The 14152-nt window shown below is 40.5% G+C and overlaps 1 long non-coding RNA gene across 1 annotated transcript; it reads right to left on the reverse strand.

Annotated features, from left to right (window-relative positions):
• Nucleotides 1-986: 986 nt before the first annotated feature.
• Nucleotides 987-1662, reverse strand: LOC113278114. Its single transcript, XR_003325301.1, has 2 exons — nucleotides 1560-1662; nucleotides 987-1447 (listed from the first exon to the last, which is right to left on the reverse strand). It is a non-coding gene; the product is annotated as an uncharacterized LOC113278114 (long non-coding RNA).
• Between the last annotated feature and the right edge of the window lie 12490 nt (nucleotides 1663-14152).

Raw genomic sequence — 14152 nt, forward strand, 5'->3', positions numbered from 1 at the left:
AGGAGCGGTGGAAAATACTGTAACCAATATCTCTAATGAACTAACCAGAAATGATTTTTTTGATATTTTTAGAATGCGAAATGTAAAAACGAAATAATAAAATTATACTAAAAAAATAAAATCAATATGAAAGACAGTAACCAAAGATATGAGAATCAATAATCAGGGTTTTATGATTTCCACCACTACTTCTATTCAATTACTGAAATGAAACATAATTCCGAATATATGTCTATCGTTCGTTCTATTGGCATCACCTATTATAAACATAGAGTCACAAATATCGCTGGGACACCCTAAGCATAGCACATCAAAAGACTTAACCAAAGCATGCACCATCAAATTGCGTTAGCGAGAAAATTAGGCGAAACTAATTTTAATTCACAAATATTATCCATCTTTTCTAAGCATAACCCATCAAAGAATTTTACCCAAGCATAGATTATCAAATACTAAGAACAAACATATTTGTAAAACTAATTCATTATGCACATAGGTCTATAAAATCGGTGAGGCAACAACCCATCTTCATTAAATCGATAAACAATACTCGATAATCAATCTATTCAATTCATAATAGTCTATTTCTTTATTAATCAATTCAAAATAGCCATTGCTCAAAGTGGTTTCTATCATAAATAGAGCTGGCAAACGGGCGGGATGGGTCTGGCTTGTGACCAACCCGCGGGTTACGGGTTAATACCAGCCTGAGCTCGCGGGTTGAAATTCTTCACGGGTGGTCATTTATCCTACCCGCGCCCGTCCCGGGTAAAGCTCGCGGGTTCACGGGTGCTCACGGGTGAACTGGTTTTTGTTGAGTTAACTCGCCAGAAACCGATTTTTGGGCTATTTCCGGCCATATTCAGCCCATCTAAAGTTCCTTTCCTACAACCTAAGTACCTAACATTCATCCAATTCATTTTTATATCAATTCAAAAACTCAAAATTACAAAACTAAACTAATTTTGCCTTTAAAGAAACACAGATACTACTATACTAGTCATTAGTAGTTTAACAAGAGACTAGTATGCTACACAATTACATTCCAACCGTATGCTACACAATTACATTCTCCCTTGATACCAAAAAAATAACTAAGAAATTAACAAGAGAGTTTATCCGAGACGGCCGAATATAAACAGCAGTTACAGCACCTAAACTCGATGTGCTACAGCTATGAGCTTTACCATCAACATCCAAACATGATAAAATGTACCGAAACAAATATCATATCCATTTTCCTAGATCCGAACATGATATTAATTGCCAAAAAAAAAACACAAAACCAAACAGAAATATGTGGATCTTTCTATCTTCTTAAAGAGTACATGAAATTAATAAGAAGATGAATAAACAGGAGGTACAAACAAACCAGTACTAGTGTAGTGTACTTGTAGATTGGTGCTACTTCTCCCGAGGCTGGAAAAAAGAGCAATGGTATTCTTCCCTGCAACCCAAACACACGATCAGATGGTGATTGTGTACAGAAAGAATGAAAATTACCATAAAAGATAAAGAAGTCAAATTTTATTTGATTTAAATTTACAAAATGTACTTACAGATTTAGGGGACAACCACTTATCCAAACTGCTCAAACCAAAATTTAAAGATTTCACTAGAACTCCAATCTACAAAACAAAAAGGATGCAAGTACAGCAGTAACAGCACTGGTTTAAATGTAGAAAAATGTTGGTAATATGAATGATACTTCGAAAAAGATAAACAAAGAAAGACCTTTTGTATATGATTTCAATCACATCAAGCATGTTAAATCTCAACCAAAATTCAAACTAAACTCATTCAATTTGAAGCTCATACAATTAATATCTCAAATTCACAAGCAAACTCTAAACTGCTCATTCAATTCCAACCCATTACCCATAGTACCATTACTATCATTTCAATTTCACAAGCAAAACTGTTGAATACGAATACAACAAATAAATCATGGAAGTATGGAACTGAACAACATGAGTACATGACCAAATCAAACAGATCTTGTATATATAATCATCATATTCATCACCAATTGTTGCGAGAATTCCAAAATACGACCTAGCAAACAACAGCGTAGGCCCAGTCCAGTAACTGACTACGACAAGCCACACCCAACTTCATCTAACTAGCCATCACCAGTTCTGACCATCCAAATCTCGTCTCCACTGATCACATAGAAGACCACGACAAATCCAGCCACGTGCACCAACTACACTTCAACCATACAGCCTTAAACAAGACCACTCCAGAAAACATCTTCTCGATCTTACAATCCCATTCAATTCCAGCATCACCAGTTCCGTTCTCCATCTCGTCTCACCACCAACTTCTATTTTCTGTCCGTTCAATCTTCGTCCATGCCATCGTTCACAAACTGCCAGTAACAACTTAACTGGCAACAACAACAACGGAAATAAACTCTTCATTTATTGTTTCTTTATCATTAAAATTTCTAGCCACAGACTTGACCCAAAACGCATGGAAACAACCAACGCACAGTTCATCTCAAAACCAGCATCTCAATTTCCTTTTCTCGCCATTTTGCCCTTCTGCGGAACTGGATTTCGCAGTCAAGACTCATCTTTCACTGGCCAAGAGATGGCGCGGATAAAAGAGCTGCTTCCATTGAACACTTGTTCCACTTCCATCGATGTTCTCTTCTCTTCATCTGCATTTCTCCAAGTCTCAACTGCACAACTCAAATCAACACCTTCGATTCAAACTATCCAAGCACACAAACCGTAGCTATGCTGCTGCCATTTCTTTTTGTTTCTGGCTTTACTCCCTGACCAATTTGCAGTCCGTTAGACTATATACGAACCCCATAAATCTCCCTTGTTGTTGTTGCACTGCCTTGAACGACCACCATTAAGATTGATTCCATCTCCATTCTTCTCAGCTTTGTTTGCTGAAATCTTGTATTCATCACTGGCGTTCACTAGCAAGCTGTAAGATCCCTCAGTTTTGTATTCATGCACAGTCCCAAACTCATTTGAACTATTAACCCATGCCGATATTGGGTAAAACCCATCACAGTATAATAACCTCATTGTTGCTTCAGTCCACAACATCGTCCTCCACCGGTGTCAGCAGCTTGTATAAATCACCACTGCCACCAACAGTTCATCCATCATATCCATCTACTGTTTCATGCATGTTTTAGCCATTAAGAACAATTGGAACCTTGAACCCGCTATTGCTTTTGAGGCAGCTTCTCGACTAGCCAAAATGAGACTTTCTTCTCTGCATAAAGAACATGAAATGTCGATGATGCTCTAACATATAACTAGGACATTCAGTAGTGGAGTAGGCCACGTCCTTCGTTTTCTTTTAACTCTTCTCCTGGCCCATTAGTGGAATCACACGCTCAAACAAAGAAAACTCTCTTTGTTTAACTTAGTCAATGCCTATGGTGGTGTGGCACTTGAGTTGGCTTGCCAGCCAGCCAAAAAACTTTAATCCGGCTCTGACTCGTCTGGCATGGTAAATCAAAAATGCCAATTTAACTTCTTTCTAAGCTTATTTTCCTCGGATGATTGAATCTTACTGTACTTTCTACACAAGCACTAAAATGGTGTCATTAGTCAAATATCGAGTCCTAACTAATATAAATATGGGTATAAAATGTAGCACTTACGTGCTTATCAATAAGCATCGGCTGACATTACGCTTATGGAAGATCCCAAATCAAGTAAAGCACGCTCAAACCGTCTGTTAGCAATAGAAATTGGCATTTTAAAACCAACAGGATCTTTACACTTTGCAAGCATCTCTTAACATAGCTGAAGCACTTTTTCCCACCTGAGTGACCTTGTTAGCAATCAACCTCTCATTCTTTGTGCAAAAATCTTTCAGAACCTTGGCATACCTGGGTACCGTTCTGATGGCCTCAAAGAATGGAATGTTGATATGCACCTTGCTGAAAATATCCATAATCTCCTTGTCTAAAGCTTGCTTCTTTGACTTGGCAAAACAACTAGGAAAAGGAGATGGTGTGATAAAACTAGGAACTGTGTCTTTAGGTTGGTCGGTTGAAGTTGGATTTTTCTTTGGAATAGTTTCCACCTCTACTTCCTTTTCTGAGTCGTAACTAACCTTTTCTTGTTGTTTTGGCTCTTCTATTTGCTTTCAACTTCTCAAAAGCACTGCATTAACATTTTCTATTGGATTTACAAAAGTTTGTGATGACAGCTTTTTCGATGCTTGTGCCTTCAGTTGATTAATCTCAGTTGCCATTTGCCCCATCTGAGTATGTAGATCTCTAATCGCAGAGTCGGTCTTCTGCATATGTTGATTGGCTTTATGTTGACTCTGTTGGAACATAAATGAGAGACCTTGCATCATAGTAATTATCTTCTCAGATGCGTCATCCTTGGGAACTTGAGGTTGCGACTGTGACTAGAATTGTGGTTGTTGAAAGCCACTTTACCGAGATATGAATTAGGAGCCGCGGCTTGCTTGTTTGCGTAGCTGAAATTCGAGTGATCTTTCCAACATGGATTGTAGGTATTAGAGTATGGGTTATACCTTGGACCCTGATTAGGGGACACAACATTCACCTGTTCGGACTCTTCTTCATAAGTAGAATAATCACTGCTGCCATTCTTTGCACTACCTTTTCAATGTTGTTCATCCGTTGCTCTGATTGTGCAGACTCTACGATCTCGCTAACTCTTCTGACACTTGAGTTGTTTCTTGTATAAAATTGTTGAGCGTTTGAAGCCATACTCGCGATCAAACTAGTTTCCTGCGAGATCGTCTTCTCAGTGAGTGTACCTCATACGTCTGCATCAATCAAGTTTCTCTATTCTGGAAGTAATCCTTCATAAAAATATTGAATGATGAGTATTGAAGATATGTTGTGGTATGGAAAGCTAGCCAATATACTTTTGTCTCTTTCCATATCCATAAAGAGACTCCCCGGTAATATGCAGAATGTCACTGATTTCTTTACGAACAGATGCCGCTTTGGAAGCTGGAAAATACTTCTCCAGAATCAACTTTTTCATCACTGTCTATGTTGTAACACTCCCTGAAGGAAGATAATACAACCATTCTTCTGCCAAGTTTTTTAACGAAAATGGGAAGGCTTGGAGCATAGCCTTATCTCTGTCTGTGGTTGCATGCCTCATACTTGTCATCGTGTTCTGGAAATGTTGAAGGTGTCGATTTGGATTTTCACCTGGATGTCCCTTGAACTTTGGTAGATTATGAATTAGATTTGAATTCAACTCCACTAGATTAATGATTGTGATGCACAGTGGTTGTGAATCTAGCACGGGAAAGTTAACTCTCCCAACTTCTTCTCTAGAGGTGGAGGATCTCTCTCGTCGTCTGTATTAACCATATCTTCAGTGGATGATTCTTGTTGCGATTGTTGATGTTCTTGTAGTACTGCTCCCCTGCGAGTTTTAATTACGCACCTTAGGTAATCTCACTGTTTAAGTGCCAGAAATTAATTACCCGAAACCAAAAAAAATCTAGAGTAAAATCTAAAAATATCAAAATTAATAAATAAATAGAATAATTAATAAAAATTAAAAGAAAATAATTAAAAAAAACTAGAAAAAAAGTCTAAAAGCAAAGTACTAAATAAAATTATTAAAAGAAAATATGACAACTAAAAGCTACCGACTGCTCCCTAGCAGTGAAGCCAAAATTTGATGCGCGTAGTTTACACAACAAATTAATTCACTTCTTTCCACAATTAACTGGTAATATAATGGCAAGGAGTTCGTTCCCACGAAGAGCAGGGAGATTTTGGTTGTTATAAAGTAACCAAAAAGGGGTTTTTTAGATTTTAATCAAATTAACTAATAAAAGAAAATAATAAGAATTTGTTGTAAACAATAAGAAGAAAGATGACTAGGGAATTCTTCGCCGTCACTGAAACGAAACTTAATTAAATACAATTTATTTCTTGTTGAACTTATACTGTTACCAACCATGGAATAACAATAAACTCTGCTATCCCCTGGATTCCTGTTGTCACTGGATACGGAAGCGCTCGACTACCAGTTTCCATCCAACTAACCCACCAAGAATAATATCTCGAGGTGTAAATTAATCGATGCTTTATGCTATGTGAATCAGGTTGATCCTATCATCAGACGCATAGGCTCGCTTGCTAGTGTTATCTTTATACACAATTGCTTAACAGAATCCCTATGTCAGCTCTTGCGATTTACTACTTGTGTATAGAGTTGATGTGACAATTACACGTATCACACAACCCTAAACTAGTAGAAGAAATATTAGTTGGTTAATTTAATTGATCACTTTAAATAACCCCTCAATATTCTTAAACATTAAAAATAATAAAGATAATCAACAAATAAATAAAACTTGAAATAAACTTGGTTTAAGAAATTAAGACTTCATTATCAGGACTTTAAAATCATCCCTAATTAATAAGAAGTTTAGCTATCCATAGCTAAAAAAGACTAAGGAATAAATAAAGAAGAAATAAATAAATTGAAACTAAAAATAAAAGCTCACAAGAAAAGCCAAGAACAAAAACTTTATTTCTCTCTCTGTTTCTGTCTTCTAGATACAAAAGAAATAATAAAAGAAGAATTTATTTTTGTTTTGGGTTTTGGCTGCTATTTATAGCCTTCAAAAACCCTAATGGATCCAAAATCACGTATAAAGATACAAAATCAGTTGAGTTTATCCAAGTGCATATTTGGTGTAACGAATTGCACACAAGAAGTGTGCAAAACGATTTATAATCCGTTTGATCATCTAGGGACCCCATATATCTTCATCTACACCATTGATCTATCCTTCTTAGGTGCACCATTTAATACCAAATTTCCACTTCTCCAAAACGCGTGAAAGCTATACTGCAAACATAGCGCACCACGTGTTCTTCATTTTTCATTCTGCTGCACGTGAAGTAATACGGCGGATACCCTGCCACGTCATCGCAACAATCCAAACTCATGACTTCAGAACGTATTCTTCTCTATCCCGTTACTCATCTCCTTGCCGACCATCACTGATACCCCCATCGTCCATAGCTGCAGCTTAATCACCGAGCATCATCTTTTGGCAGTGCGAACACAAAGATCTGGTGTCATCTGAGTATTCACAAATAATGCGTGCAGACTCATGACAATACAATAAATAAGCTGCGCCTGAGGAGAATGGATAGGTTATGTCGAATCCTTGACTCAGAGTTCTAATACTCTTCCTCGTCTCATCAACTACAATCATTGTTCTTGGCTCATACAATAAGATAAATAGTGGATGAAATATAAAATGTACGAACATGATATACCATAAGTATCGAATTGAATATATAAAGTATAAATGCATGAATATAGATGAAACGATTAACTTATATGATTCATCACTCAGATCTCTGTCTACGGGTTTGGATTTTTCATTATATGTATGAAGGTTACAGAAATAGTCGAATGACTTTGAGACCAATATAAGCCTGCGTAGAAGGAGGAACTTCACTTACACTTTCTCTATCTCTCCGTCTCTCTCTTATTCTCCTCTCCATGTTTTTAGGCCTCCCTCTTCACTTGGGAGAGAGGGGTATTTATAGGGAGGTTACGTGGGGTCCACTTCTGAAGCCCGTTATAACCTTATCCTCTTGTGTTTTGTGCCGCTCACGCAGAAGTCTTCGTGTTCTCGGCTGCATCTGCGTGTTCTGTCTGGATACGCAGTATTATTTGTGCTTCCAATACAGGCTGATTGACACGTATGCTGTTTGAGGGTATTTAATGCGGGTAGTTGAGATGTCTGTCCACAGTAGACAACTGTCCTCTATCCCTTTCTTGTCTGCGTCAGTCTGACTATCCCCAGCCGTAGATCTTAGATATTTCTAGGGATAGGATAAAGTGACTCTTGGCTGTCCACGCGTGAAATCATATCTTGATGCCCTTAGCCGCATGTCCTCCACGTGTGTCTTTGTGGGCACGTGGCGGAAGATGAAATGTGTACCTACAATTTTCCCATTTTCCTCCTACTGGGCGGTTAGTCGAAGTGGGAAGAAAAAACGTGTTACTCTCGTCATCTTCTCTTTACTATTTTCCTAGATTTTAGGGCACGTTCCCCACTATTTGGGTAGTGGGGCGGTTTTTATTTCTCTTTGCATATATATATGAGAAGGAATGTGAAAATTCTCTAATCATAAATTTCATTCCTTCTCTTTTCTCGGAATTTTCATTCTTTGTTCTTTGCTTTTGTATCCTTGTTATTAACTGTTGCTGCTGCTACTGTTGCTCCTCAAAGTTTTTTGCTGTTGTTGCTACTGTTGTTCGTCGAGGTTTTCTGCTGCTGCTATTGTTGTTCATCGAGGTTTTCTGTTGTTGCTACTGTTCGTCGAGGCTTTCTGCTTAATTTTTTATTTATAGGTAGGTGGTTTTAATGTGTCTTGATTATCTTTTGATGAACTGTAGCTATATGTGTTTGTGATGAAGAACATATATATAAGTGTGTGTATGATTGCCCCTGTTCGTTATTACAAACAGTAATGATTTCTTCCTTTGTATATGCTTGCCCCTATTTGTTATTTCCCCTTTTATTTAGGGTTTGTTCTTATTTTCCATCTGGTTCATGATTACGAAGAACTTGATGAAATTGGTTTTTTTGATTTCTGTTTTGTCTTCGTGGAAATCTGAAACTTGTTTGTGTACTACGTAGACATGGCTGACCGTCCGTGGGTTTCTTATCAAACTTCACCGCCTAGTCCGCGTAGATATCCTCCGCGCAGGGATCCTGATGTTTCTCCGCCTGGTGGAGGTTCGTCTAAATCTTCCCAAGGTGATGCCCGCGTTCATAGGGTTTTGTCTTCTTATGGTCAGAGGCACTTATCTTCTAAGAGGGGTGAGTCGCATAGAGGGAATACGCAGAAGGGGGACCGGCCAAAAGAGGCTCCTGGCTCCCGGTATGCTGTTTCTCGTCCCTTAGTTAATCCTCGTGATGATCCTAAGAGAATGCGGTATGTCCTACCTCTTCGGTCAGTGGCGCCTCCTTCCGCGTCTCATCAACATCCTCTACCTCCCCCTCCAGTGTCTCAACCCAAGGATAGGTCTTCGAAAGAAGTGGTTTCGAAGAATGATGTATCTAAGGTTCATCCTAAGAGGAAAGCTTCTGAGAGAAACCCTTCGAAGGGTTCTGCGCCTGATCCCGTGGAGGAGGAAGATATTTCTCAGGAAATACGTAGCGTCGCTGTTGGGAGAAGAAAGTGACCTTCAAACATATTGATCTGGAGGTTTTCAAGGAAAAGAATGGTCTTCAGCTATTCGATGTTCTTTTTTACGTTGCTGATGATGATATTACTTATGAGATGATATCGACATATAAGTTTGATGAATTTCATCTGCTGACCACGGTGGGGGCCTTTGAAGCGGGTCTTATATTGCCTTTGTACAAGTCTGGGGATTCTTTTTATTATGATGTGTTGGCTGGTCGAGAGGGTTCTTCGAAGAACACACACTGTCGCTTTATTTCCCAACTTCATGGGAATTATCTTCGTGCACTGAGGAAGTGTTATCTTCGGAGCAAAGGAGAGACAATGATGACTCTTTATGTTCCCAATCCTGAGGAAAGGGAGTGGTATACGCCTGAGAATTTTAACAAGTCTTTCGGTGACTATGTTAACAGTAGGAATCGTAAACCGTGGAGTGTGAGTCTTCGGAATATTGCCGCTCCTCGTGGTGAGATCCGCCTTCTGAGTGAAGTAAGTGGTGCTAAGGTGAAGTACGTCTCGGGTACAGAGAATTCTACTAACAAACTGGTGTTTCCTACTCGTGAGCGGATCAAGCGTGATCATGACTATGAATGGCACGCAACTGTTATTGAGGTTGTTGGTCCCTGGGCTTGGGAGTGGGTTCCAGGTCCGCAAGGATGGCGTCCTACCGCAGATATCCAGATACGTGTGCTCCTCCTGCTCGTTATGGGAATTTCCGTCCTTGGCATTTGAATTTTGAGGGCATGAATTTCCAATATGCCCTCGATGTTGTTGATGGAGATGACGAAGAGAGTTCCGATGCTGATCTTCAGGCGAAGAATGCTGCGGTTGTCAAGGTAAGATTTCCATATGCCTTGTCCTTTAGTTGAGGCAGTTTTAATTCTTTTCAAAGTCATGGATTTTTATTCTTGTGCCTTGTCTTTTTAGGCGACGAAGAAGAGGAGGATAAATCCCAAGCAGTCCACCACCGCAACAATCGAGGAGACGGAGGTTTATGAAGAAGTTAACAGTCCTGTGACTGAGCTTGGAGAGGATGAAGATATGTCTGATATGGAAGAGTGTACTGATACATCCCCTCCAGGTCATGATGATGAAGAATTTGTTGAGGGTAATACTACCGCTGATGGCGGCGGTATTGGTGGTGAAATTAATCCCGCAGGTTGTCATGATGCTGGTGCCGAAGCTAATCCCGCGGGTTGCAGTGATGCTGGTGATGATAACACTGGCCTTGGTGATGAGGGTGTTGGTGGTGAAATTCCTTCTATGCCTCAGGAGTTTTCCTTTGGTCGGATTTATTCTGCGGAGGATAGTTTTGACATAAACGCTGCCCTGGGCCTGGCTTCTGAGTTCAACCTGCTTTCCCCAAACGATGATTGGGATGTTCTTGGTAACTCTAGCAAGGCGGATGGAAAGGGCAAGGTAGTCGTGGATGCTAGTGATGTTCCAGAGGGGAGCGGTGCTAGAGACCTTCCAGATTTGGATGCGGGAGTAGCCTCGAACTCTTCGGGTGCTAAATTCACGGACATGGGTAAGTCCTCGGTTGGGTCTTCTGGAGATGATTTTCCTCAGTCACTGATCCTTAAGGGTGATGATGCCATCTTAGCTTGGTTTAAAAAGAAGAACTTGATGTTCGTACCCAATCCAGCTCCTGCGGTGGAGGGTGAGAAGAAATCTGATGCCTATACCCGTAAGATGATGCAATTGTCTCCCGAGGACCAGGTTGCAGAAGCATGGGATAAGAATCTTCGGGCCTTGGAGGATTCTCTAGTAGTCGACGCTCCCTCAACTGTTGCTGATATGATGGCGCTGGCTGATGGATATCAGTATGGATTTCCCCAACAACGGATGTTAGAGGTGAGTTCTCTTATCATTTTTCCTTGTATCACTTTTTATCAATTTTTAGAGTCAGGGTGTTCTAATCTTCTGATTCGCAGATGATGAGGAGTGAGCATTGCAATCACATCTACCAGTTTTTTAAGGCCAAATCCCTTAAGTTGGAGGCTAAGCTTCGTCTTCGGGAAGAGGAGCTTACTGCGGCTGAGACTGTCATTGCTGATAGGGATAGGGAGATATGTGAGTTGAAGAGTCTCCTCAAAGGCTAAGGAGCAACAAGGCAAGGATGAGGAGAAGCTTCGCTTGGATCTTGCTATGGCTCATAGTGAGTTGGAGGAGGCCAAGAAGAATTCTTCGGCTGTTATAGGTTTGATTATCTGTTCTTTTACTTGTTGTTGTCCTTTACTGTAATTAGTATTCTGTCTGAGTCTCCCTCCCCCACCCTATCTTCAGTGGGTGGAGTTCCTGAGTTAGTATGGCTTCGGAAAGAGCGGCAGCGTCAGAAATATCGCATCGCAGAGTTGGTAGATAAGATAAAGAGCGAGGCTGATAATTGGAATGCTCGTGCCGATGAACATAATGCTCTGGCAGAGGAGTGGCGGGTCAGATGAGTCCAAATGATTGATATGCAGAACAAATATAACAATAATCTTCGTTTGTTTAATGGAACGTTGTTGTGGACGCGAGATAATCTTCGTGAATCCCGAGAACAGGTCTCATCATTGGAAGCTAAAATCAATCTCTTGGAAGAAGAATTGCGTCAAGATCGTTCTTTTCAGTCTTCTGATGTTAAATATTACATTCAGCGTCTTTCTAGGGAGAGAGATGACGCTAGGGCTGAGGCTGGTGCTCTTAGCAAAGCTTTAGCTGCGTCTAGGGCTGATGTGGTACGCCAAGCTGAGTCTGAGAGAAATATTGAAGTAAATATGTATCGGCTAAACAAGGGTCTAGAGGGTTTAAACAATTAGGTCAACCATATTCGTCACTTGGATTCAATGAAACAGGTAGAATTAGATGTGAGTCAGTACGCCCTTTCAACCCTTCAAGCGGATTATAAGAAGTTGTCAGATGAGTATGATTTTCTTGATGAAACCCGTGATGCTGTTGTTAACGAATATGAAATAGCTTCGGCGAGAGTCGAAGGTATATGCTTATATAATCGAGTGTGATTCTGTAATTTCCTGGAACTAACCATCTGCATTTTTCTTTTCCTTGCAGAGCTCCGGGGACAGCTTCGCACTGCAAATGAAGAGATTGGGGAGGCTCAATCTCAATTAGTACATCAGGAAAGCCAGATTAATTATCACAAAGGTTTAGCTACCGCAAGGGACGAGGCTGCCCAAGCCGCTTCGAAGGAAGTGAGTCGCCTTTCCTCGTTGTTGTCAAAGGCTGAGATGATGAATATTGTTATTGCGTACAAGGCTCGGTGTCAACTAGTGGAAGAGACTAACAAAATTATGGATAACATCGAGTATGATCTTAAGACCGAGCATGGCCTTATCAAGAGCTATCCGCGTCGTGAGAAACCCCCGCCCCTACATCTGGTTCTTCAAGGCCTTCCTCGGGTGGGAGCGTACCTTCAACGCGGAAGGGGAAGATTGCTAAACCTGCTGGTGGGGTTGAACCATCCAAGTAGATTTTTGTAGAGAGTTGATCTTTGTTGATTATGAGGCTTCGTGAGATTCCTTTTGTATTTTCTTGTTTCCGCGTATCATTTCCAAGCCTGTAATCAACTTTTAATGAATTGATCATTGTTTTAACTTTTATCTGTGTTGTCCGACTTTTTTTTTTTTTTTTAAATATTGTTATGGTTAATTTGGAATATAACTGAATGTAATCAGGGATAACGAAGTGTTTGAGTGCGAACCCGAAGATATGTGTATCTTCGTGAACATCTTGAGACCTGTCACCCCGCTGGCTAATCCTGGGCCAGAGGATTCCCAGACGGTGGGGGTCGGGGCATGGTTCTAGTATATGAGTTGTTTGGAATGTACGTTCCTTCCGTCAACCCGCTGCCATAAGATTGGTTGGGTATCTCTTTCTACTGGATGCCTTCCCCATGGCCCTACACTTATAGACGCTGATAGGGGAGTCCCGATAGATTGTAGGTGACTACTTTCCCCAATTAAAATAGAACAACAATTAACACCAGTGTTTAAGTGGTTCGACATCAGAGTGTCTACGTCCACGGGTGAAAGAGGGTTAAATTGTCTATTCAGTTGTTCAGTTACATTTAGAAGAATTCCATTGATGGAACCTCTGAGGTAGTAAATAGTAAAAAACAGGAGGATGAAGTATTGACGCGGAGGCTGTATTTACAGGTGTCGGGTTCTCGTGAGGTATTATATTTACACGCAGTCGTCTTGTTACTATGTTGCTCCATGTATTGTGACTATTTTTTGCCAAAAGTTTGCTTGATTTATAGGTTGAGGTTTGCTATTCCTCTCTCAGAGATAGAAACATGTCGATCGCAAGCGTCGTTTTCTTCTTCTGGCGCTCTTCACGCAGATGCAGGTCTGTGTTGCCCTCTACGGGTAGTATGGGTTGAGATATTTTGCACTCCATGGGTATTTTGAGGATCTCCCCTTTTAGGTTGCGGAGATAATAAGACCCATTTCCTGCAACATCATGTATGACGAAGGGTCCCCCCCCATGTTGGTGCTAATTTGCCCCACTTCTTTTCTCGTTGGTATTGGGGAATGGTCCTCAGCACATACTTCCCTTCTACGAAATTTCTAACCTTAACCCTCTTATTATACTCCCTTGCTAGTTTCCTTTGATAGTTTTCCATTTTTTGTAGTGCTGCCTCCCTCCTCTCTTCTAGATCATCCAACCTTTCCAACATCATGTCCGCTGTAAGGTTCTTCTCCCATGCTTCAGTCTTCGTAGTTGGCATGATTATTTATGTTGGGATAATAGCTTCGGCTCCATAGGTGAGTAAGAATGGGGATTATCCCGTGGCTGATCTTCGAGTTGTCTTATAAGCCCACAAAACGTTGTGTAGTTGCTCACACCAATGCTTCTTGTATTCGTCCAACTGCTTTTTGAGGATGAGTGCGAGGGTTTTGTTTGTGGCTTCTGCCTGACCATTGCTTTGAGGGTAAATTGGTGTTG

This window comes from Papaver somniferum, chromosome 5, assembly GCF_003573695.1.
Source record: "Papaver somniferum cultivar HN1 chromosome 5, ASM357369v1, whole genome shotgun sequence".
In the NCBI taxonomy this organism is placed as follows: Eukaryota; Viridiplantae; Streptophyta; class Magnoliopsida; order Ranunculales; family Papaveraceae; genus Papaver; species Papaver somniferum.